The sequence below is a fragment of the Ictalurus furcatus genome, chromosome 15 (assembly GCF_023375685.1).
Source record: "Ictalurus furcatus strain D&B chromosome 15, Billie_1.0, whole genome shotgun sequence".
In the NCBI taxonomy this organism is placed as follows: domain Eukaryota; kingdom Metazoa; phylum Chordata; class Actinopteri; order Siluriformes; family Ictaluridae; genus Ictalurus; species Ictalurus furcatus.
The window spans coordinates 17091348-17105462 of record NC_071269.1 but is presented as its reverse complement, the minus strand read 5'-3'; the positions used below and the strand labels follow the sequence as shown (position 1 = coordinate 17105462).

The 14115-nt window shown below is 37.2% G+C and overlaps 1 long non-coding RNA gene across 1 annotated transcript; it reads right to left on the bottom strand.

The window, feature by feature from the left end:
- Positions 1 to 5375: 5375 nt before the first annotated feature.
- On the bottom strand, positions 5376 to 13441 carry LOC128619870 (uncharacterized). The gene is made up of 3 exons (XR_008388021.1): positions 12639 to 13441; positions 10811 to 10862; positions 5376 to 5990 (listed from the first exon to the last, which is right to left on the bottom strand). It is a non-coding gene; the product is annotated as an uncharacterized LOC128619870 (long non-coding RNA).
- Between the last annotated feature and the right edge of the window lie 674 nt (positions 13442 to 14115).

Below are 14115 nucleotides of genomic sequence, written 5' to 3'. Positions count from 1 at the left end.
AGTGTCTTGCTTTTTATTATCTTTTGTGTGGTTTATGCAGTTTTACTTTAGTCTTTAATTATACATTATGCATCGGAAGAATTTATTTTTAAATTCTTTTGCATGTCTTTTCAATTATCTTGTCTAACTGTAGGCTATGGCAGTTCTGCTTTATGAATTAACTTGACATGACCTACATTTGTTGTTTTATTAATATGAATAAATGATACATTCTACTCAAGAAGATCAGCTTTATATTACATTCATTTGGGTAACTGTGATGATGCTATTATTATTATTATTTTTTAAATGGTTCATAAAGAATGAAAAAAGTATTTCCAGGCTTTCTGGATTCGGAAATAAGCAGATATAAATGCCCTTGTATTCTTTCATTAAAAAAAAAAATCAGAACATTTTTTGCTTGCTATATAAGAAGGATAGTGAGCAGGGTTCCAGTGGCCAGATCACTGAGTTTGCAGATTCACTGATGCATTGAAGGTGAAATCACCCCCTCCTCATTTAGTTATCTACAGGCCGATGCAGAGCCTCGCCTCCTGAAGAGCTGCAGTCTTTCATTGTGCTGTACTCTGCAGCAAATGCATCATCTCATCTCATCAGAGAGAGAGAAAGAGAGAGAGAGAGAGAGAGAGAGATTTTTTTTTGTAAACATGCACCAACATATGTTAGGCCTGTTTTACTGTACAATTTTCCCTGTGTGGGTGTCATGCTGTGGCTCATTTTCATTCTCCAAAGCTGTACATACATAGCTGTAGGAAGTATCATTGTATTTTGCCTCTGAATCCTACACCAGAAATATTCACATCAGACCTATTGCTACAGTGGCCTGAGAATCAACGATCTGTGTCTTAACCTTTTATACACTACCATATTGTGTCTTGCATAATTGTGTGTTTCCACAAAAAGAAGTCAAAACAGACTAATTATAGTCGTTTCATAGGTTCTTCAAGCCGAGAGCCGTGCTTTGTCCTCTCATTTTGGCGCAGATTTTCCACTGGAAGCATGCTGCATGACATATGTTGTACTATATAGAGAATTACATATTCTGTACGCTTAAAATAAGAACTAGATCTATTGTGATATTATAGTTCTACTATGAATCACTGATTAAAGAAATGCATTACTTTACATTTGTTATTTCTTAAAGAGTATATACTCCATGAATAGTCCTAAGTATTTATGTGTTTATGGAATTAGTATTACAATATTGTATTAGTAGCCTATAATATTATTAGAATTATATACGAGATAGATTCATGTAGTCTGTAAATCCAGACAGTTGTAGACAATTCACAAAATAAAATCAGAATTAGGTTCAGCGATTAAACTGGGATTGCTGTTAATTAGAGAAATCAGACTATACGTCTACTCTGTGTATACTCTGTACAACATATCATACTGTATTTGCCACCGTCACATTTAGTTAACCAATACACATTTTTAAAATTAAGTACATGTTTTTATATGTATGTATGCGGTGGCATTGTCTGTTCAAACATTTATATTTGCATAAAATGATGCTAAAGGCCTCAGATATTACTTTACTGTAATAATTTCCATTGTAAATGTATATCTTATAAAAGTGACATTATTTTATTGTATGTGTTTAAATGGCATTATACATATTTGGATAAATGTCAGACATAAAGTATAAACAACAAACACAAAAGCAACCATAAATGGCTTATAAATCTCAGTATATATTTAAGATATAATGGATTTTATATAGTATGTCACTATGAAATCTGGTCTGTTGGGTATAATTTTTTTCTTCACAAGCTTGCACGTTTTCTGCATTCAAGATAATGTTAAACAATATTAGAGTATTTTTTTTTTTAGTTCGATATTAATTTGATTTGAGTGACATTAACAAGTTTCTCTCATTTTATATAGAAATGATCTCACCTTTAGTGAAGGTCTTCTTAAACAAATGAACTGATTTATTGTGTCAAATATAGTAGAAACTCAGTCATCTCTGACACAGATTTATATGCGAGCTTCCTTTATTTCAAGCACAGGCACATCAGTATCATAAAATGATTTCACCACCAAAAGCCCCTTCTGACTCACTGTCAGGAGATACTTCTCACACTTACAAAACCTGCTGTTCGTAAGGAAAACCAAGCAGATCACTGAACACAATCGAAAAAAAAATTCCACTTTACTGCACACATCACTGAACACACTCATAACTCATATTATATACTTTATACTTTATATATATATTTTTATCTTCAGTGATATCCAAGATTTTGTATTGAAATTCAGATTTGGTTTTTTAAAAATATTTTAGTCTAAACTTCTTTCACTGACATTTTGATCTATTTTCACTTTGCCTATTAGTTTCCTACATTACTCATAATGCATTTTTTTGCTTGCTCATAGTGCCACCAGTGGGATTCAACACTTGCCTCATCTCTACCTAAAGAGACCAATGCAGCAGCACTTTCTGTCCAGCTCTCTCAGCTCTTCATCTGTGACACTGAATATCACGGAAAAAAGATGAGTAAGAAAAGAAACACTTGCTCTTTTCAGGAGTGTTCTTTCTACGAAAGTTGTGGAAACTTAACACTTCTCAAAAGGTTCCGTTTTAGTACAACCGATCCATCACTGAGATCTTAACCTCATCCATAACTGTGTGGTTCAGCTCAGCCTCCTCTTGTTTAAAGACAGAAAGCACAGCAGAAATGCTGGTTGGTCAGCAGCAGCGATCAATTCCGGAGCTGCATGACATCAGGTTGAAGAACTGAGCTACGAACAACAACAACAACAACAACACCAAAAAACAGTTTCAGAAACTCCCAGGTAAATGGTTCTTCTCCGTCAAAACCAGTACCACACAACATCTGAACCCCCGCCCGCAAAAAAAAGGTCATCAATTCTCTCAACAAGCCATCTGTAACAAATACAGTTGCAATCAAAATTATTCAACCCCCATTGCAAATCAGGTTTATTGTCAAAATGTATATACTTTTGGCTGTTTGCAATGAACAAATCAAACAAAAGCAATTGAAATAGTTCAAAACAATGAATGCTTCAAGTGTTTTCCCCAAATTCAACTGAAAATGCAACTTAATTATTAACAAAATGATTCAACCTCTTCATGGCGAGCATTTTTAGTACTTAGTAGAGCACCCTTTTGCTGTTATAACCTGCTGCAAACAAGATGCCTAGCTTCTGGCTGCATTCCTGATGAATCTTAGCCTATTTCTCATGAGCCTCCAGTTCAGTAATATTTTTGGGTTTGCATGCTGCAACCGCCTTCTACAAAGAGATTTTCTATGGGGTTCAAGTCAGGTGACTGTGATGGCCCTGTAGAATCTTCCAGGACTTCTTCTGCAACCAAGCCTTGGTGGAATTTGAGATATGCTTAGTGTCACTGTTTTGTAGGAAGGTCCCCTGATGCCCAAGCTTCAGATTCCTCACAGACGGCATGACATTTTCTCCGAGGATATCCTGATACTTCAACGAATGCATCTTGCCTTCCACATGCTGCAGGTTTCCAGTGCTAGAGGATGCAAACATCCCCAGAGCATCACCAACCCGCCACCATGCTTGACTGTGGACAGAGCGTTCTTTCTTCATTCTTCTTCCTCCAGACATACTGCTGATCCATTGTGCCGAAAAGTTAGTTTTGTTTCATAGCTCCACAGAACAGAATCCCCAAACTTCTGTGGCTTATTTATGTGATTTTGAGCCGACTTTTCTTGTGCTTTTGGATCAGTAGTGGTGTACGTCTTGGAGTTCTTGCATGGAAACCTTCTGTGTTTAGTATGTGCCATACTGTGCTGACTGAAACCTGCAGTTTTCAGGTCTTGCTACAGGTCTTTTGCAGTCACTTGAGGGTTTTTCACAAACTGCCTTCTCAGATATTTGGTTGCAGCCATTGATAGCTGCCTTTTTCTGCCCCGTCCAGGTATTTCGTGAATTTTCTACCCCTAGCCAGTTCAGGTATTTCATGTGTTCCAGCTCAAGCACACCTGGTGCAACTAATGAAGCCCTTGATTAAAACAACACCTGTTTTGCATATTTGTGCTACTGTGAGGGATTCTATTCAGGGGATTGAATAATTTTGAAACTGGAGAAGTTGCATTTTCAGTTGAATTTGGGGAAACCACTTGAAGCATTCATTGTGTTGAAGTATTTCAATTACTTTTGTTCAATTGTTCGTTGCAAACAGCTGAAAGTCTGTAAATTCTTCCATTTATCATATAGTGTTGTATGCAGAATTTGTATTTGTATTGTATTTATTATATTATACAGGGTGTCCCAAAAGTTTCCATAAATAGGGAGATATTTATGCTTATCTTCATCAGTGTATATTCGAAAACGTCCACTTCTCGGTTGGTCCACAACACTTTGTTAATTGTTTGACAATCTTTGTTAAAATGGATTTGTTAATAAGTTTGGCAACAGTGTCGTGTGTGATGTGTTTGCCATGTTTCCTGATAAAGTCCTTTGCAACCTTGTGATAGCTTCCTGATCTAGTCATGAGAATGATTGTTACACATTCTCCTTTTGTCAAAGGCGTTCTTAAAGGCTATCTGAAAAAAAAAAAAACATAATCTAAGTATGAAAAACTTAGAAGGTATTTTGCTAAAAAGCCTTAATTTCCTCTATGTATGTAGACTTTTAAGACACCCTGTATTTTATAATCCACACTTTTGTAGGTCTGTTTATGTTATTTGTTTGTATATTGTATGTTTCTGCACTGATCTGCCAAGATAAATTCCTGTGCACTTGTACATTTGTCCAATAAAGTGATTACGATTCTGATAACAGTTAAAACTCTGATACTTAACCATTCTCACTGTTTCATATTGCTGAATTATTTCTCCTATTGAAGACCATTGTAACTGTGCTAACAATGCTCCTGAGACGACATCTCATGGCGATAATATAAATACGGCGCCAACCGACAAATCAGCACCAGAATTGCTAAGCACATCACAAATATTTCAATATACAGTAAGCATATTTATTGTGTTGCGGTGTTTTCCTTTAAGAATCACATCATTGTAATGTGCTGAAACAGACTTAACATCTTTAAAAATAAATAAATAAACAGGCTCTCTGGAACAGCCAAATGGATGTCTGGCTTCTGTTACTATGTTTCAGTAAAGTGGTGCACTTAACGCAATCACAGCTTAAAAGGAGAGACGTGTTACATAGCAGCTACTTTATTAAGACCTAAGTGTCGACAGTCGCAGTGAAACAACTGCAGATGCTCAGCATGCCAGGATGCCACCGAGCCCGCATTATCGCCAGGTTGCCACTGTCAAAAGATGTTATAAAAAATGATTAATTAAAAAAAAGCAGTTGCTGTTTATTGCAACAGGTGACTGAGGCCTTGCTGGTCAAAGAGCAAAATCGAGCAGCATGGTTCAGCTGATTTTATTACAAGAGAGACTCATAGAAATGACAGAACACAATGCAAAATAATAATATGTTACAGAACGAAACACTACAAATACACAAGAAATGAGAAATTGAAGTGCAAATATTAAGAAATATATCACTGTGTTGAACAGTCCTGAAATGGAGGCTGATGGGATAAGATGGAGATCCTTCTTTCTCTAGGTGAACGTGTTGCAAATGCGACTGGACGGGCTTTGCATGGTGACGAGTTTCTGCGGCAGTATACTTGCTGATTGCTTCGTTCTCACTCCTCACAACAACCAGCTAAGACACTGCCAGAGAAACACTCACAGTAAGCCACTTTTCTTGACACACCTCCTCTTCTTCTCGTCTCCAACTTCTCCTCAACTCTTTTATTTATCCTCTTTACTTTCCTCATGCTCGTACCTTAAGAACGGATATACTGTACACATCCTACTTCCTGGAAGCGTTTGTGTCAGCAAGCAGGAGTTTTTATGAGCTGTTTCTTGACTGTCCAAATATTTTGCTATAGCAGCTGATGACAGACAAGTGCAGACATTTCACACTATGGTGTAACAGTCTTGAAGGATGTCTTGAAGGATGATGAGTTTATTCTGTGTAAAAGAAAAAAAAAAGTAATGAAAGTGGTGTAGGTTTCATGATTCCTTTTAACTTTTGGGGAACACAGCGCTTGTGGCACATACTATAACAGATATATGTTTTATACACGAGATATGATCTATAAAGCTATTTTAGCTCAGGACATACTACAATAATTAGGGGGCCTAATTCAGTGTCACTCAATATGCAAAATATGGGTACTTTAAACACTTCAAATGGCTGTCATTATATTTTCAGTACGCACGCTTACACTGTCACGCCTTCTTCTATCTGTTTACAGTTATAAAGAGGTACTATGATAGTCCAGAGTCTTACACATTACTTTTTATATACATTTTTCTGACATCATTAGCAATGTCAATGCACAGAATCAAAAGGAACCAGTATATACTCAAATTGAATACAATAAATTTAATACAAGACAACCAGTCCAGGGAACATGATCTAAATATTCCTCTGAATTTGTTTGATTTGTGTGTGTGTGTGTGTGTGTGTGTGTGTGTGTGTGTGTGTGTCCAATGCCCATGTCGCATCTATAGTCACTCCTTAGTTACACAGTCCACAAAACATTCTGACCCCCTAGATAAAAAAGGATGTGATCTTAAAAAAAGAAAGAAAGCAGAGAGTTTTAAAAAAAGTTTTTCAAAGGCTCCAAAAGAGACTCCTGCGACTGTGTGTATGTAATAGCAGTCCTTTTCCAACGTGTCTCTCTAGGCTATAAACTATGATCGCCTTCTCAACCTCATAAAAAGGGGTGACTCACTTGTTCACAAATAAATGCTGAATCCAGGTTCATCAGGTTCAGACTATATTTGCCTTAAAGAACTTATTAGATGAGGGAGTATGGTTTTGTGTGTGTGTTTGTGTGTGTGCATGTGTTGGTGTTTCTAAGAAAGGTGGCTGACATGAACATGCTGTAGGAGTGTGAGCGGGAGGAAAGTGGTAGAGCCCAGGCTATGATTTGCTGAGCACCCACAGAGACAGCGTTCAGGTTTATCAGCTGGTATTCCCCACCGCTGGGTTATTTTAGGTTACTTGCCCCTCTCTCTCGCTCTCTCGCTCTCTCTCTTTACTGCTCTGACAAAGACCCAGGTCTCACAGCTGACAGAAGCCGGCCTGCTCCTCTCACTTACAATAGAGAAGGAAAGAAAAGGATGAACAAGAGAGAGAGAGAGAGAGAGAGAGAGAGAGAGAGAGAGAGAGAGAGAGAGAGAGAGAATCAGGGCCTGCCAAGGACAATGTAGCCAAGCTTTATTCATTACCCTCACAGTCAGCAACTGCAAGCTCATAAATCCCAGGCTGAAACAGTGACCCTCATTTATCACAGTTGTGTATGACCAACGAATGGGAGTACACAAATTCTATCAATATCTGTACCAGCAAATATCTATACCGAGGGTGTAAATTTCCAACATCCTGAACTAATACCAATATCAATAACAATAGGAAATATAGCAAACAGTGTCATATAAGTAATATAATAAAAAATGAAATCATGTTACTAACCACAGTAACCTTGAACTAATAGCCTATATAGGTAATGGGGTTTAGTGTCACCGTTTGTAAATATGAATCAGAATAAGCGGAGGCGGATCTTTATCAGCTGATTAGCTCTTGAGTTGAGTAATTTGTGATGCATTTGTGTTCAGGAGGCACCATGAAACACTGACCTGGGCGCAGAGGTTTGGACAGGCAAGCAAGCTTGGATATTGTGGTGTTTTTTTTTTATTTTTAGGTTAAAACACAATCTAATTTCAACACTAAAACACATCATGCACAGTTTATTCATTTTGTTAGTCTGGTTTTCACCGTTTCATTTTATTCAGGATTATATTTACAGGAAATAAGGTTTGTTCTGAATGGAAACTCAGCTCAACAATATTTATAGGGAAATAAAGAAAAAAAAATCAAATGATTCAAATAAAAAAGGTAAAAAATAAAAACTAGCTATAAATAGTTCACATTTCTACCTGATTTTGACCTTAAACAGCTTTATCAAAAACGAAAAAGGGTTTGGAAAGGCCAAACCTTTCAGATGTTCAGACGTTAATTTATTGATCATTTTATTTTAAGATCTCATTCTGTGCTTAACGTCTATGCCGTTTCTGAGGCCTTCGATAAGACCACTAACACCTCTAACTCAGCTTCACTCAAATTTATTTTCTCCTCTCCATTCACCTCTTTCTTCAGATCCTGAATAACGGCTGAATGCTTTCCTTTTATCGGCTTAATATCGCTATTTTTAGGGTGTATTTCATGTGAATTAAATGTATATGAGGTTAAACTGTGGCTTGTCGTATTCATATGGCATTCAAATAGTGGGCGGGAGCTTGCATCCCTGCAGCTGTAGCTGACTCATCAACTGTGCTTGAATCATGCTTGTTTTTCATGTTGCATGACAGTTTCATAAATCAGACACCAATGCCCTATGTCTCAGATCTGTGCTCGTCAGTTCAATTAATTCATCGAAATGTATTAATATTCAAATCAATTAATAGAAAATGTCACCATTTTGTAAAGTAATCTCTATGTATTACATCTGTATAGTAGATGTGTAAGTGATTACCACAGACGAGATTTTCCATGTTTGCATGGAGAAAAGAATGAAAAACCTGAAAAACCTGAAACTCACTTATAATTATGGAAGGAGTTGTTGGGATTTAGAATGTGTTCATGAATGATATGAAATCTCATGTTTTATATACTGTAACTAAATGTAATACATAATTACATAATTACATGTCCTAGAATTGAAAAGCTGGATAAAACTCTATAAGGCATTTATTGTTAGAGTGTAAAAGTTATGGATGTGGATTGTAAACATGTAGTGATGTAACTGAACAACTGCCGTTAAATGTCCATTATGAGTGAATTTCAAGTAAACAGGTTGTCTGTTTTTTTTTTTTCTTACCCATGGTTAATTACACATATATGACAGAAGCAGTTCTTAGAGATTAGGTTGAAATATTGATTGAATATTGACCGGCTCGGATTAAAGAGACTAAATATTTATCATGCTAAAGAAAAAAATCCCTCTATACTGCAATTCCACTGTGATTGTGATTATACAGCAATTGCAATATGTTTAAATGAATTGGTCATGCAACATGGTTAATGATTGGTCTGTAATTGTTTTTAACCTACATTATTTACGTCGTTGGATCACATGAAAGCCGTGATTCATCAAAATACTCATCTAATCACTCAGCTTAAGTCTCTACGGGATGCTCAGCACAGGTAATAAAATGTGTATAATCATTGCAAAGGACAATAATGTACTGATAAGAAACAACCGGTAACTTTATCCACCTCTGTGGCTGGTTGTTCTGGCTCCGTGTATCGGACAGTCAGGCACCATTCATGACGTTTTATGATAGCTGCTGACACAACATTCCAGGGGCCAGATGTGTTATCAGTGCTTGAGCAAACACACTTGTAATTAGCAGGCTATTTTAATTCCTTCTCTGCTTACTGCCTTATTCAAGAGTCATTTCGGCCAAACTGAAACTGATCTTGAATTGAACAACACACCAAGTAAGCGTAAACTCTCTTAATGTATAATGCCATGCCCAATGTTTTGTTCTCCTCACGACAATTTCAAGCTCTGTTAAATAAATATTAGACACACTTCTATTCTAGTTATCCTCCTGTTCAATCGTCTATGTTTCATTTCCATATTTCACACACCCTGTTGGCTGTGCAGTGCCAGGTGTGCTGCTGCGTCATTGTACATCACCTCTGTACACGCCTGCTTGAGGTGGAGAACTCTTTTGACTAGAAAAGCATGTGAGCTGACATGCCACTTGTCTGATCACATATTACAGGTGGATCCAGCCACCAGGGACACTGAATAGATCTTGAAACAGTTCGGGGTAAGGGTGGAGTAAAACGCATCATGCTCATAAACACAACCTCATAAACATATTGTGGCCATAAAACCATCATTCTTTGCCAGATAACACGTACATGAAATCTTTCCACCTTTCCTGACAGCAAAGGGAAAGATAAGTGTGACGGTTTTGGACTAGACTATGCAAGACTTACACCCTCACAACCACCACTGCTAACACCCCCCACCCCCAAGACACACACACACATACACAGGCGCTAACACAATCAAAAACCTTGTGATCCCCTTTCTGCTGCACTTGCCAAAATACAGCGTTGTGTTCGTGCGCGTGTCTCATGAGGCAGACGAGGGCACATGACGACAGGAATTCCATGCTGCCTTAACCCTGATGTAATCCCTAATACCGGCCGTCAGGAAGTAGGGGAAAAGCATGCGACTTCCAGCTGGCACTCCCCAGCCCTGCTACCGGTGTGTGTGTGTGTGTGTGTGTGCGTGCATGCGCCTACACGCCTCTGACACATGACTTCTTCACTGATTCCCATTTTTACTCTCAAAAATAAGTTGATATAAAGGATGTGACATTCCTAACATGCTGAGTCATTGTCTATAACTCTAAATTTTACAGTGTGAAAGTGACGCTATAGGAGGCTAATCTTGCGTCTGGTGGTTGAAAATGAAACCCCTAGGAATAAAAAAATAAATAAAAAATCTTTTTAGATACAGTTTCTCCCCTTTTTTGGTGTAAAAATATTACTGCCTTTTCTTTCTTTCTTTTTTTTCTAAAGTTCCTGTTTACTAAAAAAGTTAACATCGGGCACCCAAGTCACATGTGGTCATGACTAGAAGGTTAGCAGAAAACTGAGCAAGCTATTGCATATGGAATAGTAAAATAAAGTTGGAAAGATGGAGAAATGAATAGAGAGACACAAAGAGGCACAAATAATAATGCGTACATGAGCTCACCGTTGTGCCTGCTTTAGTTTCTCAGTCACTGCAAGGACATCTGGTGAAACTGCTGTGAAAGAAGAGTACGGGAATGATTGTTATTCTCTTTCTCTCTCTCTCTCGCTCTCTCTCCTACACACACATACACATATATTATCACTCTGTCCATTCTACCACAGCGTACACCAGACATTCCACACGCTTAATCATCTTAAAGGGAAAGTACTTGTCACCTGAGGCATGTGCTGTATATACCCTACGTTCATTTCAAAATGCTGAATGTTTGCGTTTCATATATTTATTTTAACGATATATGATTAAAAAATATATTGACCCTGGGTATGGACCTAAATGTCACTGTAGAGATTAGAAGACATTTTTTAAAATCATACCGCAAAATATCTGGCGTCTGGGTTGCCCAAAAAACACTCACAAAGTGTCACTCACAAAGCTGGCTGTAAAGCAGTACAATGGGTGTCACTAAAATTTTAATTTGAAATCTTAATGTCTAAGATTTTTGGATTTGATGGGACAGCTCAGGAGGACAAAGTGCCACTCAAAATAGAAATGGCTGAAAAGAAGAACTCTCTAAAGTGAAATAAAATTGTATCCCCCAGTTTTTTCCGAAATATGTCATTCTTAAAAAAATGAACACGGGATGAAAAATCTCTTGTGGGAACTCCGACAGTAGCCTGCACACTCTTGTGCCTGAAATCACTGACAAGGGAGAAATTCGCTACCGTTCCTCTCCAAAAACAGGAGACAGTAAGGAACAATCTGGGAAGACAAAGTGCAAACACCGCATTCCTAAACAGTATCAGTTACCTCAAGAGATTGGTGATCAATGCAAGCTCTATTTGTGGAACTGGAGAGCATTAAAAATTTAATACCTCACCTTTCAGCCAGAAAAATACACTACTAACATCAGCACATTGCTCGTGGTGACATACAACTGATATAAGCATACACACACTAACATAATATAGCCTCATTTTCAATACTGACATCACAGAAAGCTGCAGTATGCAAATGAGCCTTCTAAAAAATAACCCATGTTTATGGTGTGCTGTGGCCATCCTGACCAATCTCATGTGATTCAACAGACAAGAATTGTTTTTGGTCGAAATAATATGTTAAATCTCAACACGTAGTAATGTAATCACAGTATGATCTACATCATGCAGTATATTTTTTATATTTTGTTTATTATCACTTTCAGATTATATCTTTATTTTTATTTTATAGCTTGTTCAATATAATTTTAATATAAATGTTCTGTCTTACTTTCTGAATATTATAATAACACAGCAAAATATTACTTAAAAATATTTTTTCTTATCCTAACTGAAGGTCAAAACTTTATGGCTCAGTATCAAAATTGTCACAGTTCCCTTACCAGTCACTATATAACTGGATCAAAGACTCTTTTTTTGCCTCCAAAATATTAATGCACATAAATATTATATATCCCACTATTACCTTTTGTTGTCTTGTAAAGGTCTTAATAGGAAAACAAACTATTTATGGGAATTTTAATGTTATTTTAAATTTATATTATGGGATATTGAATTGCACGTTTTTCAAATAATGGACTGCATTACAATTTTAACATCAAATCCTTAAAATGTCAAATATAATTATATACATTAATATATACTGTATATAAATTAATTTCTGGGACATATTTATAAAGATTGACATTTTTCCTGCTTTGAAAACTCCTGAATTTCAATCGAAATCCATTTAAAAGAACATCTTTTAGAAGATTAAATTGTTCTACAATTATACACATAAAAAAAAATCTAAAATAAATTGTCTATCTGTGTTAAAATATCTGCTAACTTACCTAATGTCTCTTTGGGTCGCAGGAACAAATTAACAGTCTCTCTCTGCGTGAAGAAACAGAGTGAATTATGGTAAAGTTGGGGTTTTCCAGTGAAGGGACAACCACCGACAATGTTGCTGTTGAATAAAAAACACAAACCACATTCTATGATCACACACACACACACACACACACACACACACACACACACACACTCACACACGCGCACATGCATGCGCGCACTCACACACACACACACACACACACACACACACACACACACAGTGATCTCAGTGACTGGCAATTCCTTCACTTTGTTAAGCCCTGAGTGCTAAAAAAAGTTTTAGATGGACTTTTCCAGTAAGCAAATTGATTTCCTCTGTTCCTCAAATGGGTGCTATTTGTTCAGGGAAGGGGCTGAGGCTGGTGGAGGTGACAGTGGGTATAAACTCACACTTCAATGAACATGGCGGCCATGAAAGATACATAAGCCTTAACTGAAGTGCTGAGTTCAACACGAACACCTCAAACTTACTAAAAAATATTACGGCTGCTGTGATTAACATTATTACATGCCTGCAAACAATACATTTACCTATATATTGGCAGTTTAAGTGTATATGATGTATATGAGTTCCATACACACCTACTGTATTGAATTACAGTGTTATTTCACCACCTTCTACAGAGTTTAATTAACACCTACATCATAGAATTAACTCTTATAACATTTAATAAACTTAAATGAGCTCATACAGTGTTCAACTATCCTATTACAGTATAGATTTAACACCTACCATATTGCCTCAACTCCTACAGAGAACGTAAATGAGATATTACAGTGTTCACATTTACTTATTACAGTGTAGAATTGACACCCACAGTGTTGAATGAACTATTTCGAAATGTAAACAAACTAAAACCTGGTGTTAGATTACCTCCTACAGCTTTAACACCTACTCTGTGGAATTGAGACTTATGACACAAATGAACATGTTTGGTGTTGATTCCACACTGTAGGTGGTAAGAAAGACACTAAAAAGCAGTTGTAGAGAAAAGGGTGTTCACACTACCTGTGAAATGACACACACACACCCCAAAAGTCTCTTACCTAGTCCAGGGCTTAAAGCTGTAAATCCACTGCACAGGGCAGACACACAGACACCGATAGAAACGAGACTTGTGTAGTTGTCTTCACCCTAGTCAGGGCCAGTTTGCAGAGGGAACAAACAAACACACACACACACACACACACACACACACACACACACACACACACACACTGCTGCGTTGACCACAAACCCGAGCTGTCTTCAGACAAGCCGGTACAAGTCAAGGCATGTTCCTGTAGAGCAGAGAGCGCCCCCTAGAAAGAAAGAGGAAGGGGTGAGAGAGAAAGGGAAAGGGAGCGGGGCAACAAGAGGAAAGACAGGAGAAATGTAGAAAGATTGAAAAAGAAAGAGTAAAGAGATAAAGGTAAGACAGTTTGGTCCATCAG